Consider the following 17,403-nt stretch of genomic DNA (forward strand, 5'->3'; position numbering starts at 1 on the left):
CTCAGCAGTGAACTGGGTCCCCTGGTCTGAGATCACTTCCTGGGGAAAACCCACCCTGATGAATATCCAGAGGAGTGCATCTGCCACTGTGTTAGAATATACTTTTTCCCGGAGGGGCTGGGATGGGACAGAACGGGACAAGTAGCTAATGATATCTACAGCTACCTGGCTAAAGGGTTCATCAATGATGGGGAGAGGGTGCAAGAAGTCTTTAGAGTGGTCTCCTGTTTTGTCTACTTTCTGACAACCTGTAACCCCTGGTCAAAAGAAGATCTGAGTGAGTAGGTAACGGGTGCTAGTGACTCCTAGATGTCTGGCAAGGGGAATGTCATGCCCTATACACAGCAGCTCCTACCGATATTTCTGAGGTACTACCAGCTGGCGCTTGAGCAACAGCCTTCCCTCTCTCTAGGTGACCCTGTATAGGAACCCTTTCTCCCACTCAAAACAGTCCCCCTGGGTCCACGGATCATTCCCTACCTGGGCACTGTAAGGGGCTAGGGTTGGGTCTCTCAATGTCTCCTGGGAAAAGTCAGTGGGGGATGCCCAGGAGATCTGGTCAGTGGTCGGGGTAGGAGTAAGGGCGGAGTGGCTTACTTGGGTCCCCAGATCGAGTGTGGTGGCCTGCCATCTGGCTTGCTGGTGGGTGGTGACAGGGCAAGCATCCGAGGGGGCTGTCCCATACAAGGAGGAAGCAAGGTGTCCCAGGTCATTCCCTAACAAGACCTCGGCAGGCAAATGGTTCATAACTCCTACTTCCACAGCACGGGAGCTGGCACCCCAATCCAGGTGCATCTGTGCAGTAGGGATCCAGAGCACCATACCCCCAGCCACACGAAGTGCAAGAGACTTCCCTGTTTGGTCCAAATGGGTGACCATATGTGGCTGGACAAAGGTAACAGTTGCCCCACTGTCTTGTAATCCCTGGGCCAGTCGGCAGTTGATCCAGACAACCTGCTGGTGGTGCAGGCGGTTGTCTCTAGTGGCGGGATCCACCTCATGTAGGACCCCAACCTCTTCCTCTGCCCATTCGGCATAATCCACAGGGCCCTCTGCGTCCAAGCATTCACCAGCGGCTCTGTAGCCTCCAGCCCGAGCCATTGTCCACTAAGCCAGAGGGGGATTCTTTGGCCTCTCCACTGCTGGGCAGTGCCTTCGGATATGACCCATCTGACTACACCCAAAGCACCCTCGAAAGGCAGGCAGGTGCTGGTTGGGTCTGGGGGTACCGGGAAGGTCCGGGGGTGAGCGGGGGTGGTAGAGGAGTAGGTCACTGGTCGCAGCTCAGGGCAGGCCTGATGCCAGGCATCCAAGTACTGATCGGCCAGGACAGCAACTTGCTCGGCTGCCTTGGGCCCCCTATCTCAGACCCAGTCCTTTACCCGGTCATAGTTCTTTTGGTCTCCCGAGGGAACAATGTTGAAAGCCTCTAGGGCTTGTCCGGATAGCTTTCCAAGCAGGAGGGTGACTCGGTCAGTATTGGCAACACCCTGCAACTTTCATTGTATCTCAAATACTTGGAAGTAGCTGTCAATCTCCTCTTCATCATCTTTGAAGGCTACCCCCATAGACTGTTGGATGTCCATCATTTTGAGTCGGGTGGTGTTGGATATTAGCTTAGTGATTACCTCCTCAGGTGGGGTGACCGCATGGAGAGTCAGTTGCCACTGGAGCTCCCTCTGTACCTCAGACATTACTGTCTCTGCCGTGGATGCCTCACTGGGCGGCTCACTGCTCCGGGCACTATCGGACCTACCGGCCGGCTCATTAGCCTGGTCACCCTCCATCAGTTCACCGATGATTGCTACCTTGGACTTGTTGCCGGCATACTTCTGCTCCATCCCGAAGAGGGCTTCAGTTGGTGGTTTGGATGTTCCAGGTAGACGGAAGCATCCCACCACTGCCAACCAAATGTGACAGACACTGGCTACCCCGACTGTGTAGCTCCACCAGAAGGGTCCTTCCTATACCTGGTACATGCCATTATGTAACAGAGCAAAGTGAGTATAGTGGAACACACCCAAATAACCAGACAGCACCAGTAGTCGGTTGAAACAAAGAACAACTTTATTGTGGAAACACACTACTTTTATACACCAACTCATCTTGATAAGGAGTCTTATCAGACCCCCAGATCTCCAGCCATTCCCACCCCTCCAGACAGGCAGGCGCCCCCCATAGTGTCCATTGTCTTATAGAGTCCCAGTGGTACAGAGGTGGCTATTCCGGGGTGATCCTGAGGGAGTGGCGACACTTCCAGGGGAAAGCCCTCGGTCCCCAGATGCCACAGTCCAAAAAGCATCATAATCTGTGGTTGGGGGCCAGAGCTACGAGTGATCAAACGTATTCCGGGAAGACCAAGGAAAAGTAGAAGTTGTAGGGGGGTCCAAAACTCCCAGTTCCTAAGGGAGTTCCCTTCTGGCAATCATCCCACCTCTTGCCCTCCCTAGGGAGTAGCCATCCCCAAAAAGAGCGGAGCTCTGGGGTAAAGGGCTGCTTGAGCAACCTGATGTGAGTGTCAGCGGGTTATTCAGGGAGGCGTGGCCTGCCGGTAGTTCCAGGAGCCCGGTCAACCTTAGAGGCGCTGGGCGGTCAGAGATCAGCTCTTCCGTGAGGATGTAAAGAACATAAAACAAATAACTCCAAGAATCTGGGAGATTGTGAATGCTCTGAAAAGTCAAAATCTGGTGAGAAATTGGAGGGGTCTAGGTAGTAGGGGGTGGAGGTTTAACCTTGGCAGTCAGGTATCCGTGACATATATATATATATATATATATATATATATATATATATATAAATATATGTGAATATCTATTGATAAATATATATAAATACTTAGAACATATTCCCCTATGTGAAGAACACTGGAATGTAAGATAAAAAAAGTAAATACACTTTATAAATGTTTTCATCTACTTAACTGCAAAGGGCTCCAATGCACTTATATATATATATATATATATATATATATATATATATATATATATATATATATATATATAGAGGGGCGCACAGAAAGACCAGATCTTGGTGCAGTATGTTATGGCAGCTTGAATGATCAATCACTTATATACAGATGGGCACTCACTTGGTACAACCTCAATCAAAATGAGATAAGATACTGGCGTGGAGGCTCTGTATAGCCTGAGGTAGAATCCAGAGTTGTTTCCCTCTGTCCAGCGTTGAAGTCTGCTTCCCCTTTGAGACAGGTGATTACTCTCTCCTTCTATTCAAAGGATCTGTCCGTGTCTCCTGGATCCCCTTCTGTGAGATGACAGTATGTGCAGGGGTTTGGGAGAGGGGGCGCTAACTAGCTGAGCAAACAAGATGGATATTAAAAAGTTTTGCTTTATTCCTGGAAACAGCATGTATCACACCAAAAAACTCACTGTTAATCACACTACTAAACATATAAAAACTGGTATTAGCATTCCCAGTACTATACACAATATATAGTGCAAGTTAGATATCGCTACTTCAATGTGCACTAAGCTGTATGGATTGTTCGCAGAAGCTTAACCGCAAACAGCCTTGATGCTTATTGTGCCACACTGCCAGAGCGTAGTAGTGTTGGGGGCGGAGCCTGATGCGTTTCCCGATGCTATTGGTCGCTTCTTCAGAGGTGGGGCCGCCCCCCTACATCTCTAAATTTATTCGTTCAGGTCCTTGGTTGATTGAAAAACGGCCGCCATTTTGGTTTCTGGCAGTCGCTGACCAGTTGTGTGCATCTCCCTTACACTGTGTAATACGAGTGTTACTCGCTTTGAATCACATTCTATACATAACTGTTATTGTTAAAAATTATATTATTTAAAACCTGATGATTCATAAAAACTGATGCTTAATAAAACATATCTGGATATGGGGGGCGGAGTCGACTGCCGCCATGAACAGTCGCATGTAGATTGAGCTCCATGTTAAAACCTACGGGGGAATGAGCATACACATGTAAAACTTCAGGAAAACAGCTAAACACAAGCCCTCTTATCTTCAGCACATCTGTCGGTGGCTTTACAGCAAAAACGGACCGTTCAGAGATACGGAGGATCACTAAAACTTAAAGCCGCCTAAGTCCTGGTCTGGGCCTATAACTACGATCTACCCTCCACAAGTGAAAGCGCTCTTTATACTCACATCGGAGGTAACAGATATCTATAATACAGATAGAAGACAACCCCACGACCCGGACTAGCAGGCAAAAAGACCACAGGTCGCGACAGATCAAGGTAAAAGAGCACGAGTTGCGCACATAATACAGAGGGGTAATTAATAATTAAAATCAAGGTGACGATAATACGGCCATCACCATACTGCCCACAGCAACTTTATTGAGAGGGAGAATTCTATCGCTACCTAAATCAAACGTACACCTTAACAGAAAGTGACCCACATGGGAAGGTTTAGTAGCAAAACGCACTGTGCTAATAACACCTTCATTAACCTAAATACGCCATTTACAGTCTTAAAGGAACAGGGAGGTAAGGAAAAAGATCTAAACTGCATCATGGCAGCAAGAAAGCAGAATAAAGGGTAAAAAGCAAACAAAAGCATGTCAGCCACAGCAACTAAGATGAACACTTACTTTAAAGCTCTCAGTACTTCCCAAGAGCAAGAGTTGGATTCTGACCAAGAGGAAAACTCTCTTCCCCCACAAGCTGCAATCCTTGAAACAGAAGTAGAAGCACCACTCACTAGGGCAGACCTTACCTCACTTGCATCTAAGGAGGATTTTAACACTTTATTATTGCAAGTAGGAAAAATCATGAAAGATGGTTTAGCAGAAGTCAAAAAAGACATTAATGAGCTTAATGAAAGGATTGTATATATGGAAGAACAAACTAATGACGTCACTAACATAGTAGATGGACACACCAGATGCCTATCACTACAGGACATACAAATACAACAACTTAAGAGCCAACTGGAAGATTTAGATAATAGGGGCAGGCGGCAGAACCTACGTATCCGTGGAGTGCCTGAGACAGTAACAGGGGATGTAATCCCGCTCTACCTACAGAAATTGTTTCAAAACCTGACAAACAACCCTTCTGCACCGCCCTATCAGCTGGACAGAGCACATAGAGCTCTGAGACCCAGACCAAAAGATACCGACCCGCCAAGGGACATAATCCTAAAATTTCATAAATACCAAGACAAAGAAACAATAGCCCAAGCGGCTAGGAAAGTCAACCTTATTCTCTTTGAAGGAAGGCACATTCAAATTTATGCCGATTTAAGCCCAATGACTCTATCCAACCGTCGAGAGGCAAGATTTCTAACAGAACATCTACTAGAACACAAAATGCCTTACAGATGGGGATACCCATTCAGCATTAAAGTTAACATAGACAATTCGATTGTACAATATAAGAGCGCCGAAGACCTAGAAAAATTCTGCAGAACATTAAACATATCCCTTCCTACAATGCCTCGCTTGCAGGAGAAATCCATCCCAGCAAAGACAACTTCATTGGAAGTTCCACAGCCCCAACGCCCTCAATGGCAAACAGTTAACCGCAAAAGACTGAGAAACACACCAACCCTCCCTCACCCAGCAGCAGAAAATTAAAAGGACTCAAGATGACTTGAAAGCAGCACAAAGATTGCATACTGATATCCTTTTTCTCTTTAAATACGCTTTCAGTTGTATCCTGTCACAAAGTTTGGCTGAAAGATGAGATTTTAGTAACAAAAACCTGGGAGTGTGAACCTGGGTTTACACTCATCTTATAACATAAATAAGAAAATTTGGTGAAAAGTTACCCATGTTTGATCAAAGCAGATATATAATACTAAAGGGCAAATTAACAAGCTCTAGCTGATATATTAAGTAAAACCCCCCAAGTTACATTTACCAAGTACCTTAGTACTTATATTTAAATTTACCCCCAAACATTTGGATAGTCGGATAGACTAGCACAATGTATGGAAATGTTATTGATTGTTTGAAGTTTCTTGAGTTGTATTTGTTTTTTGTTGTTATTGTTATGATTGTTGTCATACTTCTAGTAATTGCAGATATTGAACCCCACGAGCGCAAACTGAATCAAACCAGCCCGACAGGTAGGAGGTCCATCTCCCCTCTAAAGGGAAATGGAAAACCCTTTTCCCAAAACAGTCTACACTGTCCCCTGTGCGAGCAGACGGACTGGTACAGAAACTTACTAGGACACATGTCACACGCTTTAAAGAGCCACACTCTCCATCAGGTAAATACTAACGGAGACTATATACGCTATCACTTACCCACAATAGAATGGCAATAAGTCAAATTAAATGCTTAACGCAAAACTGTAAAGGTCTCAACTCGCCTACCAAGAGGTCAATAGCCCTATCACACTTCCACAAACTAAGAGGAGATATTATTTTTATTCAAGAATCTCATTTTGTGAGGTCGAATACCCCTAAATTCACTCACCGTGAATACCCCACTAGCTTCTTTAATTCCCACCCAAATAAGAAAACAGCAGGGGTTGGAATTATCCTACACAAGAACATACACTTCCACCTACAACACAGATATGACGATATGGAAGGTAGGACTATCATCTTGACGGGGCTATTATTTAACACGCCAGTGACCCTGGTGTGTCTATATGCACCAAACTCACAACAAGGTAGATTCCTTAGACAAGCTAATGATAAGATTTTAGAACTTGGAAAGGGTGTAATAGTTATTGGAGGTGACCTTAACGTCACGTCTGATCCAAGAATCGACAGCTCCTCGACTAGGAAAAGAACAATACACTCAACATTTAAAGGCCCATCAATAATAGATCGCTTCCGCAATAACAATATAGTAGATATATGGAGGATACACCACCCACAAACAAAAGACTACACTCACTACTCGCATGCACAAAAGTCTTTCTCTAGAATAGACTATCTTCTTATCGATCATAACCACATGCACCTTGCCTCACATACCGACATAAGCCCAGCTGCATGGACAGACCATGCAACTGTCATAATGGAACTTGATTGGCACAGCAGGCCTTCAAGATCAGCGGCTTGGAGGGTTGATGAATCACTTTTCCACAACCCAGCAGTGACATCTGACATAAAAGCAAAAATAAAAGAATACTTTCAGCTTAACACTAACTCAGTAGACAAGATAGGAACGCTGTGGGAAGCCCATAAGGCGGTTATCAGGGGCAGCTGTATACAACACAAATCAAGAAAGAATAGGAGTAGAAAAGCAGAGTACCAGAAATTGATACAAATCCTCAGGGATGCAGAAAACTTACACAAACTAAGTCCGGAGAACACGGATACCCTAGGGAATCTCACTAAGGCTAGAGCAGCATTAAACAAACACCTACAAAAAGAAGCACATAACAAAGCACTTTACCTCAAAAAAATATACTTTCATGGAGACAATAAAGCAGGCTCATTACTAGCTAAGGCTTTAAAAAAGAAAATAGCTATGAATCACATATACAACATTAAAGACAGCAAGGGAACTGTGAAACACGAAAACTCAGAAATAGCAGAGTCCTTCAGAAAATATTATGACCACATATATAATTTATCAAAAGAGAAAGAACCCCCTTCACTCACAAATATAAATTCATACTTGGAGTCAATAAACCTGCCCACAATTACTCCACAACAAAAGACTGCTCTCGATGCCCCTATCACAATGCTGGAAATATCTCCAGCCATCAAAGACTTGCCTACAGGCAAGAGCCCAGGCCCTGATGGCCTAACTAACAAATATTACAAAACCTTTAAGGAAGAGCTAACAGCCCCCCTATTGTCCCTATACCACGCATTAGATGATAAAAACCAACTCCCTACCCCTATGAAAGAAGCACATATATCGGTCATCCCCAAGCCAGGTAAAGCTTTAGACACCCCTTCGGACTACAGACCCATTTCCTTATTAAATTCAGATTTAAAAATTCTAGCAAAAATATTAGCGAATCGATTAGGCCCAATTCTCCCCTACTTGATACATACAGATCAGACGGGGTTTGTGGAGGGACGGGAAGCTAGAGATAATACTATTAGAGCATTACAATTGATGGATTACACCAAACTAAATAAAATAAACACAATCTTACTATCCACAGATGCCGAAAAGGCTTTCGATAGACTGAACTGGGAATTCCTTTTTGCCACACTTAAAAAATTTGGTTTTGGGGACGCCTTCCTTAACAGAATTCAAGCACTATACATCACCCCAACGGCTAAAGTTAGAATTAATGGGCAATTGTAAGAGGGGTTCCAAATAAGCAATGGTACAAGACAGGGCTGCCCTCTATCCCCATTGTTGTTTGTCCTCAGTATAGAAACCCTAGCGGCTCGTATAAGACAAAATAAAGATATCAAGGGAATCTCCTTGGGAGAAAACGAATACAAAGTCTCACTTTATGCGGACGATGTCCTCCTGTCCCTCACCTCACCACACACCTCCCTGAGAGCAGTCACAAAAGAATTTGAGGCATTTGGAAATCTCTCCTACTTCTCAATAAATTACTCAAAATCCGAACTATTAAATATTAACCTCCCTAGATCAGACCTAAACACTCTGATGAGTTCTAGCCCTTATAAATTACAAACCACTGCGCTAAAATATCTTGGGATTCACATCACACCAAACAACAGATTGCTATTTAAATTAAACTACTCCAAACTGTTCAGCTCCACCCAAGCAGATCTAACTACTTGGCAGAAGAAACCTCTCTCTTGGTTGGGCAGGATTCAAACACTAAAGATGACAACCCTGCCAAGAATACTATATGTAATGGAAGCCATCCCTATAAGAATTCCTGCACCCTTTCTTACTAGATGGCAGAGCATATTGAATAAATTCATATGGGGACCACTAAAACCCAGAATAAACAGAAATACATTATACAGAACACAAGAGGGGGGAGGCCTGGGTCTCCCATGCCTAGACACGTACTACAAAGCTATATGTCTCCAAAGAATACTTGACTGGCATAGGAATGCACAGACTAAAGCCTGGGTGACAATAGACTCACATATCCTGAGAGCACCAAATGTTGGAGTCCTTTGCTGGATTCCTAAGACACACAGACCGGATTCTATGTGCTACCCACAATATGAGAATACCTTCTCTATATGGGATAAGCTAATCACACAGTGTAGTTACATCTCCACTCCACGCTCACCACTATCCCCAATTTCACCAAACGCTGAGTTTATGGGGGGGCTAGAATACACAAAAGCAGTTCCTACCAGGCTGGAAATAGGTTACACCACTCCGATATATAACCTGATAGCTAATTCAAAAGTTAAACAAAGGAATGATCTGACAGATTATCTAAATGGGGCCTTTTCTCAATGGCTTAAATACAAGCAATTAATACATCTGGTAGAGACATCTGAACACAGACGGGATTGGGTGAGGCCACTAACCCCATTTGAAACACAATGTCTAGCTCAAGGAACATTAAGACAAACGCTATCTATAGCTAAACGCATAATAACAACAGGTAGAGACCATGAACAGCCGTCATTTACACACAAATTGCACAAGGAATTAGATATTGAATTAGATAATGCCACATGGAAACGCATTTTTCACTCCACCAAAACTGCCTCTACATCAGCCAAAATCATAGAACTAAATTACAAAATAATGTCAAGATGGTACCTCACTCCATCACGCTTAAAAAGCATATACCCAACTGTGTCAGACAGATGTTGGAGAGGGTGTGGTCTCAAGGGATCCATGTCACACATATGGTGGAGTTGCCCAATTATTCGTCCCTTTTGGGACCAAATCGAATCCTTCCTAAAATATTTACTTACCCCTACATTTAAGCTTAAACCAACCACAGTACTCCTAAATTTACCAATCCCGAAATTGTGCCGAATTCGCCAACACCTTTTACAATTTATTCTTAATTCAGCTAAAACCGTGATAGCCCGAAATTGGAAAAATCCAACAGCTCCCACATTACAAGAATGGCTTCATCACTTTGAAGAGACACTAGCATTAGAGGAATATGGCTTTTTCAGAACTCAAAGATTAGAGATGTTCTTAAACATTAAATTTTACTGGGATACAATTAAACAAAAGCGATCTGGTAGTCAACCGGAAAGAACAGATACCCAAAGCCATTAGTCCTGTAGAATACAGTTAGATTGGAAGCATGCCTTTGGTCCAGACTAACATAAGGGTTTACATACTGTGAAGTGAGTAGAAGATGACATTGTATAATGACAGCCCTATTCTATTAAATAGTAAAATGGATGGTAATATGACAATAAGGGATTCCAGCATAAAGATTGATGTATGACTGTAATTACTCATGATATTCCGCAATGCTTATATACTTGTTGTATGACTCGACGTTTTTGTTGTTTATTGTTTCTTCCTTTGTAAAATCAATAAAAACTATTTTTCAAAAAAAACAAAAAACATATCTGGATATATTATTGTAAAACGATATATTATATTTAATCAGTGATTATTCTAGTTAAAAACTTTTATATCCATATATATATATCTCTACTTAATCCCTAAAAATGTATAAATGTATTAAAAAACCTCATCTGACTTAACCAATAAATGAGTAGTTAATTAATAAATATGTATATAAAAAAGCTATAGGTTTTAGCTCTATCTCTGGGTTTATAAGGGTCATCGATAATTGAAGCCTAAACTCACTAAATTCATACTGTGCAAGTAAAATGTTCCCATTCAGAGACTTAAGACATTGTATAGATATACAATTCCTCTTATACTTAAAACTTTTTCTATAGTTTAATCTAATAGGGTTTTTTTTTCTCTTTATTTGACCTTAAAATGCAGCACCACTGTGTGCATGAAGGACCCTTTAATTTCTCAAAGTGTCCTTGAAAACTATTCCAAAGATTGTTTTAAAATCATTTAAAAAACATTTAAAAAACTTCTATTCCAAAATCTTTATACACATGTATATATATATATATATATATATATATATATATATATATATATATATATACATACATACATGCACCCATGTATATCCATGTATAACCACATATATCCATGTCTACACAAATGTACCTATACATGCACTCAGTGGTACCGTTTTGCCTTTTCCCCTTAATGGTACCACTGAGTGCATGTATAGATACATTTGTGTAGACATGGATATACATGGGTGCATGTATGTATGTATATATATATATATATATATATATATATATATATATATATATATATATATATATATATATACATGTGTATAAAGATTTTGGAATAGAAGTTTTCAAAATGTTTTTGAAATGATTTTAAAACAATCTTTGGAATAGTTTTCAAGGACACTTTGAGAAATTAAAGGGTCCTTCATGCACACAGTGGTGCTGCATTTTAAGGTCAAATAAAGAGAAAAAAAAACCCTATTAGATTAAACTACAGAAAAAGTTTTAAGTATAAGAGGAATTGTATATCTATATAGTCTTAAGTCTCTGAATGGGAACATTTTACTTGCACGGTATGAATTTAGTGAGTTTAGGCTTCAATTATCGATCACCCTTATAATCCCAGAGATAGAGCTAAAACCTATAGCTTTTTTATATACATATTTATTAATTAACTACTCATTTATTGGTTAAGTCAGATGATTGTTTTTTAATACATTTATACATTTTTAGGGATTAAGTAGAGATATATATGGATATAAAAGTTTTTAACTAGAATAATCACTGATTAAATAAAATATATCATTTTACAATAATATATCCAGATATGTTTAATTAAGCATCAGTTTTTATGAATCATCAGGTTTTAAATAATATAATTTTTAACAATAACAGTTATGTATAGAATGTGATTCAATGCGAGTAACACTCGTATTACACAGTGTAAGGGAGATGCACACAACTGGTCAGCGACTGCCAGAAACCAAAATGGCGGCCGTTTTTCAATCAACCAAGGACCTGTACGAATAAATTTAGAGATGTAGGGGGGCGGCCCCACCTCTGAAGAAGCAAGCAAACGTTGCAAATCCCGACACTGCTACACTCTGACAGTGTGGCACAATAAGCATCAAGGCTGTTTGCGGTTAAGCTTCTGCGAACAATCCATACAGCTTAGTGCACATTGAAGTAGCGATATCTAACTTGCACTATATATTGTGTATAGTACTGGGAATGCTAATACCAGTTTTTATATGTTTAATAGTGTGATTAACAGTGAGTTTTTTGGTGTGATACATGCTGTTTCCAGGATTAAAGCAAAACTTTTTAATATCCATCTGGTTTCACAAGAACTGCTGGTGAAATGATAAATGCCGACAGCGTATGCTCTGGGCATTTATCGATGTGTGGCGGACATGATACGCTACATCATATCATGTCCGTCTGCACAATATTAAATTTACCCAATAGACTGCTATAGACACTCTGCAGCAGTAGAGTTTGCAACTAATCAGCTCTCATTCTATTGACTTATTCAAATTAGCCAATAGAATGAGAGCTACTTAAATCCAATTGGCTGATTTGAACAGCCAATAGGATTTTAGCAGCCCTAATTTCTATTGGCTGATTCAAATGTTTCAGCCAATAGGAATGCAAGGGACGCCATCTTGAATCGGGTCCCTTGCATTGAAGATTCAGTGTACGGCGGCGACCGTATGAAGAGAATGCTCCGCGCCGGATGTCTTCAGGATGGACCCGCTTTGTGCCTTCGGGATCAAGATAGAAGATGCCGCCTGGATGAAAATTGAAGAGGCCGTCTGGATGAAGACTTCTCGCCGCTTGGATCAGGGCGTTGCCGCCGGGATGAATATTGAAGAGGCCGCCTGGATGAAGACTTCACCGGGATGAAGATTGTTCAAGCGGGACTTCAAAAACTGTAAGTGGATCGTCAGGGGGTTAGTGTTAGGCTTTTTAAGGATTTACTGGGTGGGTCTGGGCAGTAAAAGAGCTAAATGCCCTTTTAAGGGCAATGCCCATGCAAATGCCCTTTTCAGGACAATTAGTAGCTTAGGTTTTTTAGATAGTTTTTTATTTTTATTTTGTGGGTTTGGGGGGTGGGGGTAAAACATTTCAATAAAAGAGCTGATATCTTTAGGGCAATGCCATACAAAATGCCCTTTTAAGGGTCATTGGTATTTTATTCTAGATTAGGTTTTTTAATTTGGGGTGTTTATTTTTTATGGGTATTAGAATAGGAATATTTTTTTTATTTTTGATAATGTGTTTGTTATTTTGTGTAATGTATATTTTTAGGGGTTGTTTTATTTTTTAGCAAAAGAGCTGTTTATCTCAGGGCAATGTCCTATAAAAGGCCCTTTTAAAGACCCCCAAAAGGCCCTTTTAAGGACCCTTGGTAGTTTGGGGGATGGGGGTTTGTATAGTGTTAGGGGGGGGTTGTATTTTTTTTGGAGCAAAAGAGCTTTTTATCTCAGGGCAATGCCCTACAAAAGGCCCTTTTTAAAAGGCCCCCCAAAAGGCCCTTTTAAGAGCCCTTGGTAGTTTGGGGGGTGGAGGTTTGTATAGTGCTAGGGGGTGTTTGTATTCTTTTTGGAGCAAAAGAGCTGTTTATCTCAGGGCAATGCCCTACAAAAGGCCCTTGGTAGTTTATTCTAGAGTAGGATTTTTTATTTTGGGGTGGGTTGTTTTTTTTAAGGGTATTATAATAGGATTAATCTTAATTTTTTTGGATAATTTCGTTGTTTTTTTTTTGTAATTTTAGTGTTTTTTATTTTTTGTAATGGTAGATTTTTTATTTTTTTGTAATGTTAGGTTTTAGGCAGGTTAGAAATTTATTTTAGATCTAATTTAATTATGTTAAAGTTAGGGGGGTTAGGGTTAGGTTTAGGGGTTAATACAGTTTAACTTAGCTTGTTGCGATGTGGGGGGGCTGGCAGTTTAGGGGTTAATAGTTTATTTAGTTAATAATTGTAAATTTAATTTAGCTATATTTTTATTATGTTAAAGTTAGGGGGTGTTAGGGTTAGGTTTAGGGTTACGTTAGGGTTAGAGTTACGTTAGGGTTAGGTTTAGGGGTTAATATAGTTTAATTTAGCTTGTAGTGATGTGGGGGGCTGGCAGTTTAGGGGTTAATAAATGTAGTATAGTGGCGGCGATATCGGGAGAGGATTAGGGGTTAATAATTTTATTTAGGTAGCGGCGATATCGGAGTGGCAGATTAGGGGTTAATAACTGTAGGCAGGCATCAGCGATGTCAAGGGCAGCAGATTAGGGGTGTTTAGACGTAGGGTTTATGTTAGGGTGTTAGGTTTATAATGTATTTTTATTTCCCCATAGACATCAATGGGGCTGTGTTATGGAACTTTTTTTCCGCAATTGCAGGTGTTAGTTTTTTTTTTTGCCGGCTCTCCCCATTGATATCTATGGGGAAATCGTGGACGAGCACGTCTCAGCAGCGCTCTGATTGTGTGCGGTATGGAGATCAACGTAACCATATCACACGCAAAAGGCATATTTTTGAAAAATTTAATAACATATATTTTGTTGCGTTCATTAATTTCTCTATAGCGCTCAAAACTCATAATCTAGGTGAGTATCTAAATAGAATCCCAGTTATATTGCCATTTGTAAAATTTGTATGTTGATTAGTGTCACATTTAACATTATGAACTTGCATATATGACATGAAAAGTTATTTTCGCTCATATAAATAAAAGGACTTGTTGAAAAAAATGACATACTGCATCATATGAGTGCAGGCCATAGAAACAGAAATACAATGTCTAATTGAGCCATAAACCATGTTTAAACTTGTAAACACTATATTTATCACTGACAGGAGCATGCTGTCTATAAGAGGGAAAATGGCTCCTCCTTACATGTTTTGTTTGCTGTACTGCTCCTGGCACAGCTCTAGTTGCATCTCTTGTCACATTTGTGCATGGCTATTAGGCAAAGTAGTCCAATATAGACAAACAGCACAATACCAGGTGCAAGTGGTAGAGGACCACTGCAAACACCTCTCAGTATAACCAAAACAGCTGTGCTTTCTGTAAGCTAAAGCTATATGCTTTCTGTATGCTAAAGAAAATAAAAGATATAAATGCAAGAATATTCCTCTTTATTTGGTGCTGTGTACTTCAGCTGTTTTGGCTATTAGGCAGCATGGCAGCCAGGCCCAACACTCTTATTCTTTTCACTCCTTCCTGCACAGACCCTGTGTTTGGTGCTACAGAGACAGAACAGCAAGAAGCAGCCAAGCAGCCTAAGAAATATTAAAGTAATGAGATGGCAAAGTGGGATTAATAGAAAAGAAGAAAAGGGGCCTCCTTGTGTGTTTCAGTATGTCATATTGTGAACTGATATAACCTGCCCAGCTCACAGGGCAGTCACAAAAGTTGCAGCATCCAGATGTGCTTTTATAAACAGGCTGAGGTATTCTAGTGCCTTAGCTTACTGGCCACCCGCTCAGGAATCCGGAATTTCTTCCCTCTCTCGACCGGGAATCTAGCAGCAAACCATACAGCTATGGCAATAAGAGGTGCTGCAGCACTTGGAGCTGCTATACAAAATCTATTACTCAAAAAGTGATAGATAAAATCACATAGAAGTTTAATAAGAATGTTTTAAAAGATAATTAAATAAAAGCACACACATGTGTAAATGTGCAAATATATGCTACGCGTTTCTCAGCCCTCTGGCCGTTTATTCAGGCATACCTATCAGTTTGAAAAGTATTTCAAAGTGTACTCAGCCAATCACAATTAAACATGAAACTACGTCTCAAATGAGCTATTATCAAATCCATCGCCTGAGCAAGTTTAAAAGATACAATGGGGCCGATTTATCAGACAGTCAATTGGCACCAATGCATCTGTTTCCGCGCGAGCCTTAAGACCGCTGCTCCTTAACTCATATGCCTCCTTTGAGGTGGTGGACAGTAATCGTGTACAATCAGGTTGATTGACACCCCCTGCAATTGGCCGCAAATCTGCAGGGGGCGGCATTGCACAAGCAGTTCACAAGAACAGCTTGCGCTATGTTAAATGCTGACAGCGTATGCTGTGGGCATTCAGCGATGTCTGGCGGACATGATCCACTACAGAGGATCATGTCCGCCAGTCATTGATAAATCGACCCCAATGTTACATAAAAGATACAGTGTTGTTTGTAATCTGCAAAAAAAAAATTCACATATATATTTTGGCAAGTGCCAAGTTCTGAATTCCAATTTCCTTCATATATATTGAAACCAAAATGGCCATTGTGAGTGTATTAAAACAACAATCTACACTTCTTATACATAATAATAAACAATAAAAATACTTTGTGTACCATCCCATATGTGAATCTCAGCAATTCCAAGTTTGATATCTAACCTCCCCTTATATTTGTATAGACCAATAGTTGTCAGGTATTTGTCAAAGTGGGAGTGTAACCATGGACTTCCGGCCAATAACTGTGTAAGATATATTCACAGCCACATCCACACCAGCCCTCCGATGTTGCTGCAGTCATATATGAATGCTCCCTCCAATAATCAAAAAAACACTCATCCTAAATCTAGTGATCATGTGATTTTATTTAGAGATCAATTTTCATTAACTACCAAAGATCCCTTTGCAAAAGGTCCTTTTTTCAAAGATCCCACATATACCGTCTCTCATGTGTAATTGCTTTATGATACCTATTAAGACCATTAAACTAACCTAATAAATACATACATACTAAACTAAATGTGTCCTATCTAAATAGACGTGAATATATTAATTGACAGTGTATTTGAATTTCAAGTCTATATTAAAAAGTACGTTATAACGCATCTTTATTACAACTGAAGAATTAAACTGTATCTAAAATGCCACTTACATTCCTGATCTTTTTTTATAAAGGGGAGAGTTTACTATTACTTTAAGAGGGGTTTTGTACTCAAGTTTTGCCCAGCTCTGACTGGTGGTGTGTACTGATCTGCTCAGTTATGGAACAATAATTTGTTTTTTGTTTCCACTGCAGCTTTCTACATGTCAGGTAATCTGGCTGCTTTTACTCAGGTTGCCAGCCTGTTTGTGTTAGTATATATCTGGGTGTCTCTTAGTAATGGAAGCCTCAAACTCAGATTATGTTAGTCACTGGGAGGATAATTTCACATTCCAAAGGTGGAGCCAGTTCAGGTTTTACATGTTCTGGAACATTAAATCAAGCACATGCTATAACCATGGCCAGAATTTCACCTTTCATTTGATTAAATTAAATTAAAACAAATAACTACATAAGCTAAATAAAATTGCTGCAAATAAAATGTAATATTCAGAGAACTTTGTATATAATGTGTGTTTGTATATAATATGTGTTTGTATATAATGTGTGTCTGTATTTATGAATGTTGATTTACTTAGCAGTGCTTAAATGTATCATTAAATGTTTCTGCCAATAATGGTCTAATTTACAAGAGTAATGATATTGATAGTACAGTGGGTTGGATTGGGAAGGGATCAAAGGTGC

This window comes from Bombina bombina, chromosome 6 (assembly GCF_027579735.1).
Source record: "Bombina bombina isolate aBomBom1 chromosome 6, aBomBom1.pri, whole genome shotgun sequence".
NCBI lineage: Eukaryota > Metazoa > Chordata > Amphibia > Anura > Bombinatoridae > Bombina > Bombina bombina.